Source organism: Nipponia nippon, unplaced genomic scaffold (genome assembly GCF_047370975.1).
Source record: "Nipponia nippon isolate SJK-2023a ecotype South Korea unplaced genomic scaffold, ASM4737097v1 scaffold_75, whole genome shotgun sequence".
Classification (NCBI taxonomy): Eukaryota; Metazoa; Chordata; class Aves; order Pelecaniformes; family Threskiornithidae; genus Nipponia; species Nipponia nippon.
In genome coordinates, this window is record NW_028262397.1 from 35578 (window position 1) to 51781 (window position 16204).

The following is a 16204-nucleotide window of genomic DNA, read 5'->3' on the forward strand; positions in this document are numbered from 1 at the left end:
CTGCCCATTTCCATGTACTTGCCGTTGAGGTACTCAGGCAGGAGTGACGTCACAAGCACATACCAACCTATTTGCTATGTACTCCTCTGGTGATATATTGTATATATATGGTGATATATATTATATATAATATATATCATTATATATTATATATATCATAATATAGTTTAATATAATATAATAATTACTATATATTTTAAGAATTATAATACTTATATTACAATCATATTAATTGTATAGTTATAATAATTATTATTTTATAATAATTTTGATAATAAATATGATAATTATACTAATGCATATAATATAATATAATATAATATAATATAATATAATATAATATAATATAATATAATATAATATAATATAATATAATATAATATAATATAATATAATATAATATAATATAATATAATAATTGGTATAATATTATATTATAATATAATTTAAAAATAAAATTTATAATATATTAATAAATAATTCTGTATTATATACATTGTGGTATACATAATATCACATATTATGACATTTTATACATATTATATATATAACATAGATATATGTGTTGATATCTATTCAATATCGTGTGGCAAATGAGTCTGTTGTTCCTTGGAGGTGGCTGTAGCCCCTGGGCACGTTCCAGCTTGTCCACACCCCACCACCTCTCAGGCACCCTTCTGCCCTGCTGAAGCCCCCCCACCCCAGACCTCTCAGGGCTCACTCCAGTAGCTCTTCTTAAAAAAGGTTTTATACATTTCATCCCTATGTTTTAATAGCTACCTATATTTACTTGCTATAGCTCTATAAATATTTACAAAGATATATAAATCTATACATAAATACATATATAGGGGTACATCTATTTAAAAATATTGTACCTATTTATATATATGTGTACGATTATTTATAAATATATATATTACATAAATGTATCTTTATATCTGAGCACTTCCTGGACAAAAGGTGGTGGGCAGCCAATCACAGGGCTGCCTGAGAACATGTGGGTATGAAGGCGTCATGAAATGGCTGTCAGCCTCTTCCTTTTGTTTGTATTCACATTTAAACTTTAAGTGCTCACTCCAGGAGCTCCTATTAGAAAAGGTGTATCCATTTCATACCTATGATTTTATGGCTATATATATTTACTTTCTATACCTTTATAAATGTTTACATATACATAAAAAATTCTATACTGAAGTACATATACAGAAGTATATATATAAAAAAACTGTACCTATTTAGAAATAAATAAAAGATGTATTTGTACATATTCGTACACTTATTTCTAAATATATATTATATAATTGTAGATATTTTTATATCTGAGCACTTCCTGGACCAAAGGAGGTGGGCAGCCAATCACAGGGCTGCCTGAGAACATGTGGGTATGAAGGCGTCATGAAATGGCTGTCAGCCAATCACAATGCAGGATGAAAAGACGTGGGGAATGAGGCTGGCAGAAGTGGCGGCCTCCCTGTAGGAAATGACAGGGGCCTTCCTTTGGGACGTGCCCCTGGGGACAGCGGGACGGGTGGCCGGTCCTGCCAGCCAATCACAGGGGCTGCTGAGAACACACGGGTGTGACGGTGTCGAGAGATGGCCATTAGCCAATCACAGAGCAGTATGAGCTTTAACAAAAGGGCAGCTCACTGCCATGGAATGGCGGCACCCTGTCCCAAAATGGCGACCAACCCAAAATGGCGGCCCCTGTGGATGCAGGGGAAGGGCCTTCCGGGTCTCCCGTATCTCTGGGCCAACCGGCAGGGGTGGCCGGTCCTGCCAGCCAATCCCAGCGGAGCACATGGCCGGTAGAGGAGAGCCACTTCCGGGGCACAGGGCCCCTGCGGGTGCTGGGAGGGGGCGGGGCTTCCAGCGGAAGCTGGTGGGCGGGGCCCCGGTCCCGTCATGTCTCCCGCAGCAGCGGTGCCCGTGCTCTGGCGTGTTCCAGGGCAGGGATCCCAACAGGCACCGGGAAGGCACGTGGGGAGGTGAAAATGCTTCTTGGGAGCCGTGGGCAGAGAAGGGCTCACTGTGGGGTCAGAGCTCCCGGCTTTGTGCCGGACGTAAGACCTTTCCCCGCCTCCCAGGGCTTCGAGGCTGCGCCACCTTCCTAAGCAAAATAATTACAGAAACACCTCCAACAACAAAAAAAAACCCCTTAAAGTCCAAAACACCCTAGGAAAAGAGGATGAGGGGAGAGAGGCAAGGGTTAAAGGAATAAATCCCTCAGAGTTTCTGCATCTGGTCAATGTGACGGATACACTTGGCTCCGAGCCGCACTTTGGTTCAGGCTGACGCAGGAGCAACAGCCCTCACGTCCTTGGGGTGAACGTGTGAGCTGGAAAGCCCCTGGCTGACGTACAAGGCAGTGAAGGTGTCTGGAACAAGATTTCAAAAGGTGGTTTTGAAAGCCAAAAGTACAAGATGCCAGAGCTAAAATGAAGACATCTTGTCTATACTGCTGACTAGCAGCCAGCTACTTCACCCTAGAAATATTACCACCAGGATGGGCCCAATGTGAGCTCTCCCTGACTGGCAGCTGGACGGCAGGCGAGGTGACTCTCCCCTCGAGCAGGGACGCCTCTCAGGGTTTGAGATCCCTTTCCTGAGACTGAGAGATCCTTCCTTACCCAAGGCAGAGAGATCCCTCACCTGCGACAACACCCTCGGTAAGTGACTGCGAGCATGCTGAATTAATACTATGAAACAGTACTTAATCCATGTAGCTCCTCAGATATTATAAACATGGTATGGAGAATTCCATTAGACATGAACCGTTGATCAAGTCTGAGACTAATTAATAAGGTGAACCTTGCCATCAAATTTGTTGAACCTTAGTAAACCACTGTTAAACCTTTGTTAAATTCCATCTAACTTATTGAACGTTTTCAAATTATTCTTTTACCTCAGTAAAACCTATTGCTGCTTCTCTCTTTTAAGTGGGGTGCATTCTGCTCTTCTGCGACACCATGGAAGGCTAAGGTCCTTCTTTTCCGCTCTCTCCTAGTAGGACACCTGTGAGGAAGAACCTTTTCCTTCTTTGTTCGTTGCTTAAAGAAATGGAGAAGGAAGTTCAGAGAGGTGAAACATGGAGGTGTGCGCTTCTGGGTGTGTTACTAATCCCTAAATGTGCTCTGTGCCTTCTGAAAGGTGAGAAGGGCCTTCTTCTAGAGGGCAATGTCGCTGCTGCGTGCAGAACCCCTTCTGACTGCCCAGGTGAGATGCTCCACAGGCGTGCTGCTTTCCTGCTGTGTATTTGAAGGCACAGGCCAGAAAGCCAAGAATGAAAATCATAGCAGCCAGAGGAACTGGCAATGAGCGTTTCCAAGGCGAGTGAGATAAATCGCCCTGGGACGGTGGGAGCTGCTCCTGGAGTCACACAGAGAAATGTCCGGGCTCTGTGAGGTGCCCACGTCTGAGCTGTCCTCATGCACTCCTCATGTACACAGGGGTGTTCAGAGATACAAGTCCTTCCCTTGCCCAGGCACAGGCAGTGCATTGCAGCAGTCGTAGTGTCTCTGGCCTCCTGTTGCCACTCCCAGAGGCTGGCAGGCACCTCAGCCTTGCGGTGTATCGCCCTGCTCTGCACTCCTCTGAGATGCCCCAAGGCATGAGGAATGGACACGGGGACCTCAGTTCTGGGAAGCACATCTCAGTGCTGCATGCGGGTGGTTTCCCAGGGGATGTTACTCTCAAGGGGAAGTGACTTGGAGACACTGTGTGTCCCACAGACATTCATGGGATCCCCAGGAGCAGCTGAAGGCATTTGTGCTCCCTCAGGTTCATCTCCCCACGCACACACCATGTGCATGCTTACAACTTGTCTGTACAATGCAAACATGGACTTCTGACCTAGTCATTCCGTGTCCCTCGGTGGAGGGACAACCAACCTCTGGGAGCTGGGGTGAGAGGCCAGTGCTGGCAATGGTGGTTGTTATTGGCTGGTGTGTGACGATTACCCTGGGGCAGCTTTCCCAGGGTGTCCAGCACACATGGGCAGAGACCAGGTCCTGCTCTGCTGGTCCTTCATGTCTCTGCCAGGAGGCCTGGCTGGGTGTGCGAGGACGCTGCTGTGTCCCCCTCCCCTGCACACTCACACACTTCAGCAGTACGTTGGTGTTTCCCTTTCCCCAGCACTTCCCAGCCCAGGCATCCCAGCCCCTTCCCAGCTCTCCCCACTCCCCAGCCCTCTCCCCAGCCGAGCAGGGCAGCCCAGTCTGGTCTGGCCCCGCAGCAAGGAGGAAATGGAGGTCAGTGGCAGTGTCTCTCCTGCTGTCATGTCCTGGAGATGCCATCCCAGGAGCCTGCAGCCCCCTGGGCCAGCCCCGCTCCCCAGGACAGCACAGAGTCCTGGCCCTGGGGCTCCTCAGGCAGCTCCCGCTGCCCCAGCCACAGGGCACCCTGCCCTGAGCTGGCACCCACAGCAAAGGGTTTCTCTTCCCATCTCTCCCCTGCACACACATGGTGTCCTGCTCTTCTCCCAGGACATCCCATCTCTCCACAGAGCCTTTCCTCAAGGTGGGCACATCTGTGCTGGCCTGGCCGGCCATTTCTGCGCCCCCTTCCCATGCTCTCCACAGCCCCTGAGCTGGTGGGGCTGCTCTGCAGAGCAAGTGGGCTGTGGGACCTGGGGTCACAGGGTGACTCCCCAGGGCTGTGCTGGTCAGGCTGGGAGGCAGAGCCAGCTCAGGGGCATCACTGCCACTGCCTGCCTCCCACAGAAGCTCTTCTGTGGCCACGGAGGGTGCTCAGAGCTACCCTGCCTTATTGCCAACACCATGAGATGCGTTTGGGTGCTGCACTGGATCCAGTCTACAAAAGTCCACTGACGGTAAAATGAATCACTCACCAGGCTCCTTTCCCTGTGCCTGCTGCACCCCCTGGGCTTGCAGAGCCCTCGCTTGGCGGTTCACACCCAGATTTAGCACTTTATCTCTGGGTCCCTCCACCTTGCGCAGGCCTGTGCTCAGTGGGCTCCACTCACTGCTGACCTCCTGGCACACGCTGTCCCTGCAGATCCCCTGTGCTCTGCTGGCAGCTCCTGATCCCTTCCAGGAAAGCACTCATCTGCCATCAGCCCTAGCACATGCTGTAGAGCCCCAGGCAGGTTAATTGGAGACCCTTCCCCATCTGTGTGGGTGCTGTCCCCCAACCAGTAACACCTGAGACATGGCTCAGTCCCTGGAAGACCATACTGGGACCCATCCCACTGAGCCCAGGGAGAAACAAGCAAAGCAACAGTCCTCTGGAGACTCTGTTCCTTGGGCATGTTCTTGAGAACGACTTTGGACAAAGACCTCAGCCTTCGGGCACTGCCCTGAGGAGATCCCCTTTCCTGATGGAAATGGTGCTAGAGAGGCCAGCTCTGTCACCGATCTGCTGTGCAGGGACTCTGGACACAGGAACTGGCTCTGCAGCTCCAGAGAAGGTCTTGGAGGAAAAATCTCAGACAAAAAACATCCCTGCAGGGTCCTTCTTAATGTTGAAATGCACAGAGGGTGTGGAAATTCATTTGTGCTCTCTCTGGGTCAAACAAGACAGGTAGATAATGAATTTGAAATGGTATGAGTAATGAAAATTCCTTGTGGACAACATTATCAGAAGTGAAAAAAAAAACCAACAAAAAAAAAACCCAGTAACATAAACAACTACAAAACATATAAAAAACAGGTTGGGCCTGTAATGGGTTATGTTACGAGTGATATGTAGAAGAAGATGGGCAGTATATTGCTTCTAAAATACCATCTAGTCATCAGTTTCCACACTGCATCCTTGAGCTCCCGGTTCCTCATGCTGTAGATGAGGGGGTTCACTGCTGGAGGCACCACTGAGTACAGAACTGCCAGCACCAGGTCCTGGGGTGGGGAGGAGATGGAGGAGGGCTTCAGGTAGGCAAACATGGCGGTGCTGATAAACAGGGAGACCCCAGCCAGGTGAGGGAGGCACGTGGAAAAGGCTTTGTGCCGTCCCTGCTCAGAGGGGATCCCTTAATGGAAATGTTCAGTATCTGCACTCCTGACTCCTAAGCCTGTGGGCTGCAGAAGAGAGGCTTAGCATGTCTTGATGACAATTTTCTCTGTGTCTTTTATTTTCCACCATCACATCTGGAGAGTACTATTTGTAGGGGTAGAAATCCTCGTTTTTATGACTGAAAGTGTGGAGTCTTGAGACAAGACAGGCCAAAGGGCTCAGCTCCTGTGGCTCAGGGCAGAGTCAGGGGAGCTGCAGTGTCCATCAGTCTTGTTCCCAGCTGCCCTCTGCTTTCACTTCTGCTACCTCGAGGATGACTGCACGCACGTTACTCTTGAAGAAAAGCAACTGGACTCTGATGAAAGCAGGGGAGTCCTGTTTCAACGGGCAGATCTGCAAACTCTTCTTTTGCCAGCACAGAGGTGTAGTTGTGATGGAGAGGGCAGGACACGGCCCCTCTCACAGAGAAGCAAAGGAATCTGAGAGGAGACTGGCGCCCCACAAGGGATGGCTCAGCACTCCCTGGGATCCTACAGGAGAGCCGTGCCTTTCTGGGGGGCAGCACGCAAGCCCGGCAGGATGGGCAAAACAGACAGTCGGGTGTCCTGAAGATGGGATGTCTTAAATGGAGAGTCAGCTCATTGCCCAGCAGACAACGGCCAGCAGACATCTCCAGTGAAGGCCCAAAAGAGAGCTGCCTGAACGCAGCCTCTCCCAGTGCTTCTTTGCAGTTGCCTCCCACTCCCTGCCCACGGCTCTGCTGGTTGGAGCTGGAGTTGCCAGGAGCTGTTTCTCTTTCCCCAGGTCTCCTCCCTGTCCCTGCTCACAGATCCCATCCCACGCGCTGGGCACTCAGCTCTGCCCTGCAGACACCTCCTGGCAGCAAGGCACTGCCCAGGGGGATCTCCCTGCTGGCAAGTCTTCAAGAGAATATCAGGATAACCCTGAGGAGACCACAAAGCTGAGGTTAATGCTTTCTGTAGGCTGAGGCGGGTGAAGTGACTTCATCAGGTTCCTTGAAAAGCCTATCCATCACTCACTGTAATGCTGTAGGAGTCCCTGTCTCTTGTGCAAACCTGACAGCTCCATCACCATTTCCACCTACCATCACAGCTGGGAAGTGAAAGCACCGACCCTGGCAAGCGCCTTTCCTCCCAGGTAGCCCCTGCCTTGATGTCCTTCTTGAAGAGTGCCCTGTGAAATGTCCCAGGGGTGATGTGGAGCTGTGAGCAGCCCTCACCCATGCAGCACCCTCTCGACAGCAGAGTGACCCTGCCCTGCCCCACGGGGGGTTGCTCCTTCCACGCAGAGCTGCTCCCCGCAGTGCCATGGGGAGCTCTCTGGGCAGGCTGAGTGCTGACCCTGGCAGGGGGCAGAGTCCCTGCCCCAGCACACAGCCCCCTGGGGTGGGGGACCCTGCTCGGAAGGACAGCCCTGGGCACCTCCAGCTGCACACCGTGGCTTCACAGCGATGCAAAATTGCCTAAGAAGAGCCCCCTCCTTACAGATGCCACAAGCTGTGGGCTGTGCCAGCTTGAGGAGATGCCTCCAGGAACTACAGCTGCATCGCCCTGCACCCAGAGACTGACCGTGTCCAGGGCTGCAAAGATTTCTCCTCTTGTGAGCTCTCAGTCCTCCTCCCAGTCCTGACCACCTTTAAGCTCTGTCTGCCTTGCTCATCTCCCTGAGAGACCCTGGGAGGGCCCTTCGCCCTGCTGCGCTTTGCAGAGGAGCTGCTCCTGGGCAGAGCTGTCTCTCTGCAGCACAGCGTAGTTGCCAGGAGCTCCTTCCATCCCAGCAGCCTGGACCAGCTCAGCAGCAGAGGACCAGCCCAAGGCATTTTAATGTCCCCTCTGGTGGGTTTGGTGCCGAGTCCATGAACCTCAGACCCTGAGAGAAAGTTGATGAAACCTCTCAAGAAGTCAAAGTCAGGTGCAACCTCCAACGTCCCTTGGAGCTTTAATGGGTCCCACTGAAGGACATTACTGACAAAGCCTCCCTGGGGACTGGTTAGAGCAGAAAACTGGAGGCAGTGATGACAGGTAGGCAAGGGCTTTGTAAAGGTGGCTCTGATGCTGAGTAAACCTGGATGTCTTTTATCAGGCCAAAGGGCCAAGGCCTGGCCCCAGCCCCTGGGAAGGGAGATCCCGTCCCACACACATGGCTCGGGGCAGTGTTTTGTGGGGACGTGCAATGCCAAGTGCAGGACTAGGGTACGAGACCTCCCAGGCTCTTGGGTGGAGACAAGGAGGCCATGAGGCCCTAGTGCTGTAAGCAGGAGGTGTCTCCTGGCAGGCCTTGGTGACACAGACAACAGCCGCAGCCAACAGGAGAAAGACCTCAGCTCTGTTGGGGGCTTTCAGCCTTGTCAGCTCCCTTGACCATCTCCACCACAGGCTGTCCTATGGTGTCCTAGGCCTGCACCTGCTTCCTTGAAGGCTGTGGACATCCACTGTGGACTTTATTCCCTCCTGCCCCTATGAGCAGTTCTGGGATCATGCACAGGGTGTTTATAATCCCTTCAGACCGATCCATCTCCAGGCACAGGCCAGTCAGTCCAGCTGGGAACAGCCCCAGAGCTCTTTATTTTGGAGTTAGAGGTGGATCTCGGCAGCTGAGAAGCCACCCAGCCCCTTTGCTAACAGCCACTGCTACAGCTGCTGCTCCCGGCACCTTCCCCTCTGCTGCGGTACCAGCATCTAGCGCTAGGGAGGAAGAAAGAAAAGTGCATGATCGTCTGACCAGGGAGAAGGCAGAGAAATGCTGCAGGCGTAGCTCAGGCCACCTGTGATGGGATCTGCTTGCGCTGAAGCCTCAAGGTGCCTGTGAAGTGGGAGAGACCCCTTGTGCCCAAGCCCATGAGAAGGTCCCAGGTGCAGCTGATCAGCCTGGGGCTGAGTCAGCTTGGGCCAAGACCTTGAGTGTCCCATACAGGTGTCCCCCCTCGGGGCAAGGTGTCTTGGCCCAGGACTCTGCAAGGGAAGGACATGCTCTCTGGTTTGGCAAGGGGAGAGCCAGCCATCAGAGGGATCCCTCGGTCTTCAGCCAGGACTTTCACATCGCCCATGGAAAGCCAATCCTGGGTGCCCAGGCAGACCCCTTGGGTGTCAGGGAGGTCCAGCCCAAAGGCAGCCTCCAGAACCTGCTTTGGTCTTGCGAGGGGTGTCAGAGAAATCCCTCTTTCCCACAGGGCTGCCCTCCGTGCAGGGATGGGCCTTGCAGCTGGGGGAAACACACCCCTTTTTGGAGATAGTTACCAGGGGAGCTGCCTCTGCTGCTCCTGCCGCCGCCTGTTGTTCTCAGCGACGTGCTGGAAGATCTTCCTCTGCACGTGATGTGGCTGCAGCCTTCTCAGGACCTGGACCGCTCGTGGGGAAAGGTGGCTGCAACAGCAGGGAAACATCATCCCTCAGCCCCTGCCGGAGACCCCTTCTGCCTCTCCCCTCGTCCAGCCTCTGCACCCACCCGGTCCCGCATGTGCCCACCCTTTCACCCTGTGGGGAGTTTTGGGCCTTGGCTGTGGGGGTAACCCCCGTCATGCCCATGTTAGGAGGCATCAGAGGGTGTCCTACACAGCCCCAGGATGCAGGGATGGGGGTCCTGGACATCTCTGTGGGGTCACGACTGCTCGACTGCCCCTGGCTGTGGCCAGAGCCAGTGTACACTTACTCAGGCTGGAGTCTGTGCAGCTGGGCTGCTGCTGCCATCTGCTCTGCTGGGAGAGGCTTTTCAGCCCTTCTCCACCTCTCGTTGAGCTCCTTTCTCCTGGGCTGGGCTGGAGGGTGGGGAGTCCAAGTGCCTCCAGTGCCGAGTGCCTGCCAAGGAGGAGACGCTCTCAGCAAAGCGGATGGCAAAGAGGGGTGCTGCTTCCCAGAGGACCTCTTGAAAGGGGCCTGCAGCAGGACCTGGGAGCTGGGTAACTCAGCACCACGTGCCCGTCATCACAGCTGACGGCTGCTTTTCCCCCTCGGATCCTGCTGCTGATCTCTCCCTCACAGGGATGAGCAGGCAAACCCCTGCCCTGCAGCTGGGTGTCAGTCCTGCTCCCAGCCCCTGGAGACCTGCCGCCCTGGGTGCCCCGACAGAGAGGGTCGCTGCTGCTCTCAGCGGTGTCAATCACTGCCCGTACCTGGGGCGGCTGTCGGTCCTCCCCTGCAGCCCAGGCTTCCCACGCCGCCCATTCTGCCTGTGCTTGCTGTCGCCGCTCTTGCCAATGGGTCTTTGTTTGCTCCCACTCTGCAGACAGCTGCCAGACCTCCTGGAGGGCATGGAAACGCAGCAGCAGGCAGGATTAGTCTCAGCTCCTGGAGGGGGATCCCTTGGGTCTGACCCGCCTTGGTGCCCCTTGCCTCAGCCGGTCGGTCGGCAGCGCTTTGCCCCTACCAGGTCAGGGGCCGTGGAGTCATGGCAGGCTCCTCAGCTCAGGGCAAACACAGCTGAGTGACCAAAGACCTCCACTGTCAATGACCTACAAAGGACTTGTACATTTTCCAGAGCCCCTGGCCACAACCAAGGGTTTCACGACAACCCAGGGGGCAATAACAGGCGGGAAGGATGCGCAGCACCTTCCTTTTCATGAAGAAGATGTGAAGGAGGTGACGGACCGGTTACAGTGAACGCACGCCAAGGGATCCTTTCAGGATGGCTCTCTGCACAAAAAGGCTTTTGCCCAGTCTCAAGCAGCACGGTCGTTACAGCAAGGCAGAGCACGTACCTGCAACGCTCTCTTGCAGCCTTCAGAGGACGGGAGTGCAGCGGTGCCCCTGGCTGGAGGAGCTGGCTCCTGCCTGCCTGCCTCCTTCGTCCTGGGGGAGCTGCCTGGACATGGCGGGAGCACACTGCCAAGAGACACCACGAGGAGTCGGTGTGAGCATGGGGCAGTTTGCTCTCCCAGTTTCATCTGCTATCAAAGCTCCACAGGCTGGCAGAAGCAGCAGGGGAGGTGGGGCCATTTCCCATGGCAAGGGGGAGCCTTTCCTGAGCCCCATCAGATGGATGGGAGAGGACTGCACCTCAGGTCTGTTGTAAGGGCAAGCAAAGTGATGAGGGCTGCAATCAACATCTGCCATCTTCCCCACTAAGGGGCCTGCGATGGGGCAAGCAAGCTCCTAAAAACCCATGGGGCATGTGTCAGGGACCCTCCCGAGTCCCTACAGCCGGAGTGTCCAGAGGGGATGTCTCTCCTACACGGGTGCAAGGATCCCTTTCATCCCTTCCCACAAGGGGCTCACCTGGCAGAAGTCTTCTTCCCCACGTCTTGCTGCCTTGGGCCTGGCCCCTGGCTTGGCAGCACGGGGGAGGAAAACGTCACCCGCCTCTGCAGCAGCTTGTCAGGACACCCCTCTGTACCTGGGAAAGGAGGAAGCTCTTCAGAGCAGCCCCGTGGAGAGTGCCTTTTAACCGGGCTGTGGTCACCCTCCGTGGGGCAGGGCCCCACCTGCAGAGCAGGGACCCGCTCCCGTACCTCTTCTGGTCCTGTGCTTTTCTGCAGCCTTCTTGTGCCAGGTGGAGAAAGCCTTGGCCACCCTTCTGCTGATCACCAGGAACTTAAACCTGGAAAGCAGATGATAATAGAGGCTTGAAGAAGGGTGACCCCCTACCCTCTGCAGCTTCCCAGCACTGATCCTCCTGACTGCCGTGCCAGGCATGGCATCCCTTTTCCTTTGGGGCCACGCACGGCTTTTATTGGCAGTCTCCCCCCAACACCAGAAAATACAGCTTCAACTCCTCTCCGTGTGCAGCTGGGTCTCTCTGATGGGAATGAAAGCAGGCCAGGCGTGAGAAACACAACGACGACGTCTGGTCACTCCAGGAGAACATGCGTGGAGCCCAAACTCAGCATTAGTTAACCAGAAAGCAGTCACTTCAGGATTGATCCCTGACTCAACGCTGAGTGTCGAGTCCCAACAACGTGCGCTGCTCAGCAGGAGCTGGGAAGCCGCCCGCTCGGTCGGTCGAGGGCTGCAAAGGAAACGCACTCACCTCGGGAACGCGCGGGCAGGAGCAGCCTGCATCCCCTGAGCGGCGGTCGCTCCACCGGAGACAGCTGCACCTGGCATCCACAGCCTCTGCAAAGTGACACAGAGCTGTTAGGAGGTTTCCAAGGCAGTTTTCTCTTGGCTCCCAAAGGCAGCAGACCTGTCTCCTGCTCCAAAAGAAAGCCATTTCTCCAAACCCCTCTTCCAAATCCTCCTCCAGGAACTTTAGCCCTTGCTCTGCTCTCCAGAAGCTACACAGGAAACACTGAGATTGCACAACAGTGCTGCTGGGCTTTTTGTAGGGCAAGGGCCCAGGAACTCACAAGAAACTTTCTTTGCTAATGGAGAAGTCCGTGGGGGTGAGCATGGGGAAGGGCGTTTGACTGGCCTGCCACGTCCAGGCCGGCCAACGGCGATTGGGTTGCTCACCCTTCAACAGGCTTCCCAAAGACATTGAAGCAGCCCTCAAAACCTGAGCAACTCACGCTGTGAAGCAGTGCAATCCGGCTGGCCTTGCTCTCCAGCCCTGTGACGCAGTCGTAATAAAACCGCATGCACAGGACATCGTCTTTGCAGGACAGAACGCCAATGTCCTTGAAGGCGAAGGAGAGGCGCTGCCTGTTCCTCAGCTGGAACGAGTACAAGAGTATGGTCTCTTGCACACAGCCCTCCACCACGTGCCGCGGGAAGGAGGTGGCTCGCGACAGCCACCTATAGTCCAGCGGCTTGATCTTGACATCGCCTGTAAGGAGAAGCACCATCGTCACTGCCACAGCAGGCCAAATAGCCATGTAAGATGCATAACAAAAGAAAATTCTCCAAAGAGCAGAGAGCACGCACCCCACCCCCAGACATGGAGGGGCAGAGGGGAGGGTGGCCGCTGCCTTCTCACCGGGGATAACCACTGTGGGGAACGCAAACTCCTGCAGACGTAACAAATCCGTGTCCAGCTGGAAGACGGGTCTTCGAACCACATACACCTCTTCTTTGCCCTGGAAGCGCTCATGCAGCATAGCGAAGGTCCCGAGTCCTGTGACCAGGACACCCTGCCCAGGAAAAAGACAAAAAGGCTGATGAGTGAGGACTTGAGAGAGGGGAAAAGTGAAGGCTTTGGAAAAGGCCCGCGATCTCCATGTGCTTTCTTCCCCTCCTCAAAAAAGTTGCTAACATCCCTTGGCTAGAGAAGAGGCCAGGCATTCCCAGCACAGGGAATACCCCAAGGATTATCCTTGGCACAGACCCAGCATAATCCCCTGTCTCTCTGCTTGTCCTCTCCACTCTGAGCACAGGGAAGAGTGAAGCCCTATCGTGTGCCCAATGCTTTCTCAGACTAGATCTGGACTTGGTTTCTCTCCGGGTTGACCAAGCAGCAGCTCTGGGCACACGGGGTTGTCTCGGTGTGCTGCCACGATGCTCAGGAAGGGATCGCTCCCCAGGGCCCAGGCTCCCCAGGGCAAAGGAGGACCAAGACGCCAGCCCACCTTGTCCAGCTTCAGCTGTCCCAGGATGTACGCAGACACAGCATCCCAGATGGCCACAACCTCTGGAAAGCAAGGGAAGGAGGTGTCAGGCTCCGGGCCAGCCAGCTCACAGCCTCTCGGCAAGCTCCTCGCCCAGGGGGTGACAGATGCAGGTGTCCACCAACAGCCCAGACCAGCACTGCCATGGCTGCGGAGCTGGGCTGTGCCCCAATTTCAGACTGCCAGCCTTACCCTGCTCCCGGGGCAGGGCTGGAGCAGAAATGGGCATGTGGGAAGGGCTCAGGACCAGGGCTGTGACCATCTAACCCTCAGCAATGGATGGCGCCCCAGAGCCCAGGATGTGATCTGCCAGCCTGGTGGCACAAGAGGACGCCATGGGAAAGAACAGAGGTTCTCCCAAAGGAGACTAGCTCAAGGCAAAGGGCTGATTTACAGCAGAGGCATTTCCAGCTGGCTCCTGAGAGCCCTGTGGGAGCTGAAGGACACCCCAGCCTCCAGGACGCAGGGCCCCTTTTCATCGCAGAGCCAGAAGCCCAAGAGGTACCAGCTCCCAGGGGAAGCTGGCCCTGGACAGCCCCCCGAGCAAGGGCAACGAGCCATTCCCACGGGAGCCTGGGGGCTCAGGGCAGCCGGGCGTCCTGGTTGCCACATTGTCCCCTGACCCCAGTGGGACCCTCAGGCAGGGCTCTCGCGGCAGCCCCCAGCCCTGTCCAGCCACCCCCACAGCCCAGCAGCTGCAGCTTTTGACAGTGGACAGCCCCGATGCGACCCCTCGCGAAGCAGCTCCCAAAAGCCTTACCCTCGGTGGAGAGCTGCAGGAGCGTGGGGAACAAGCTGCTCAGCTCCAAGCTGACGGCCACGGTGCAGCAGCCCTCCATCGCGCTTGCTGCTTGCCCTCAGCTCAGGGGCAGCTCTTGGCAGCTCCTTGCCCAAAACTCCTCGCCGACGTGCCCCTGCTCTGCCTGTCAGCAAGGGTCCTGCCTGTCAGCGAGGGTCCCCCAGCGCAGCCCCGCTGCCTCCCGACCCCGCTCCTGGCTGTGGAGCAGCTCCGAAGGGCAGCAGTGGGGAGCCCCTGAGCAGTGCCCAGCAGCACCCAGGCCTCGCCAGGAAGTGCCACGGTGCTGGGGAGACCTCCCTGTCATGTGGGGCATCCCCCTGTGACATCAGCCCGCATCATCTGAAGGTGCATTATGACGCCAGCAGGGAGATGGCACAGCTGGGTACGGAGGATACAGATTTCCCCTCTTGTCCTGGGAAATGCTCATCCCCTTTCTCGCCAGTCCTTTCCCAAAAACCCGTCTGCCCCTTGCACCAACGTCTCTGCTACTGGGAGCCCGTCTGGGCAGGTGGGGTTTGGGGGCTGGCTGCGGTTGGGCAGTTACAAGAGATGGGAGCGAAGGCCTGTGGGATGCAACAGCCCCTCCAGCAGGCCCAAACACTCCTCTCTGCTGCGTGTCGCTTGCGTGGCAGGAGTAGGACGGGCTTTGCTGCACTGGTTTTGGCTGGGATGGAGTTAAGTTTCTCCAGAGCAGCCCATATGGTGCCGTGTGTTGCACTGGTGACCAAAACAGTCCTGATAACACACCGATGTTTTAGCTGTCGCTGAACAGTGCCTGCACAGCATCAAGGCCTTCTCTGTTTCTCACGCTGACCCACCAGCAACGAGGCTGGGGGTGGGCAAGAAGCTGGGAGGGGACACAGCCGGGACAGCTGACGCCAACAGCCAATGGGATGTCCCACACCATGTGACGTCATGCTTTGCAATAAAAGTTGGGGAAAGAACGAGCAAGGTGTGTGGGGGGTGTATGGTCAAGGATACGGCATTTGTCTTTCCAAGTTACTGTTGTGCTGATGAAGCCCTGAACATAATGAGCAGCGAAAGGTTCAGTTGCCCTAACTTTTGCCATCTGCTGTCATTTCAATTGGCCAGAGGAATTTCCCAGCAACCTCCGAGCAGATGCCCCCAGATGCTGCCCTGTCTCTCAGAGCTGCTCCAGCAGAGCTTGCAGTTACCTGCACATAGCCTGGACCATCTCCAGTACCTCCTGTGCCCCCAGGTGTTTGTGTCTGAGCAGCTCGCTGCTGCCCTCCATCTCCATTCATTAGCAGCAGAGCTGAGAGGAGGAGCTCACATGCAGGTGGCCATTTGGTGCACGGTACACGCCCATTTGTGTCGGGGCAGTACCTGTGTGCTGGTGCAGGGGGGGGATGGGAGCAGGGGAATGCGGGGACCTTTCCCTCAGCGCTGTGGGAGACAGAGGAGGGAGAGCCCAGGGGCAGGGAGCCAGGAGACATGGACTGGTACCCAACCCATCACCCAGTCCCTGGCCTGGAGAGGGCCCTGTCTGGGAGGAAGCTCACGTGGGCACATTTACATGGCAGAGGGTATTTTGTGTCCCTCCCCTAAAGCAGGCGCTGATGGGAGTTGAGCCAGGGTCCCTCTCTCTCAGCTGGGGCTTTCACCCAAGAAGAGAACTTCTCACACAGGAGTCGGGTGGGAAAATGATTTGGCACTTGTGCAGGAACCTGGAGCCCAAACTGCCCTCCCTGCTCCCGCTCAAGGATCTCCACAGCCCTCTGGCTCTTCCCCAACAGGCTCCTCTGCTGCTGTTTGCAAGGTGTGTTGGTGTCCATGGCAGGGCTCCCTGCGGGAAGCAGCCACAGCTCCTTAGCACTGCAAACAGCAGGATCCATAACCAGAGCAGAAGAGGGGAGGAGGTGGCTGTTGCCATCAGCCTCTCCCACAGCAGTGTTGCCCCATTCCCTGCTGGGAGC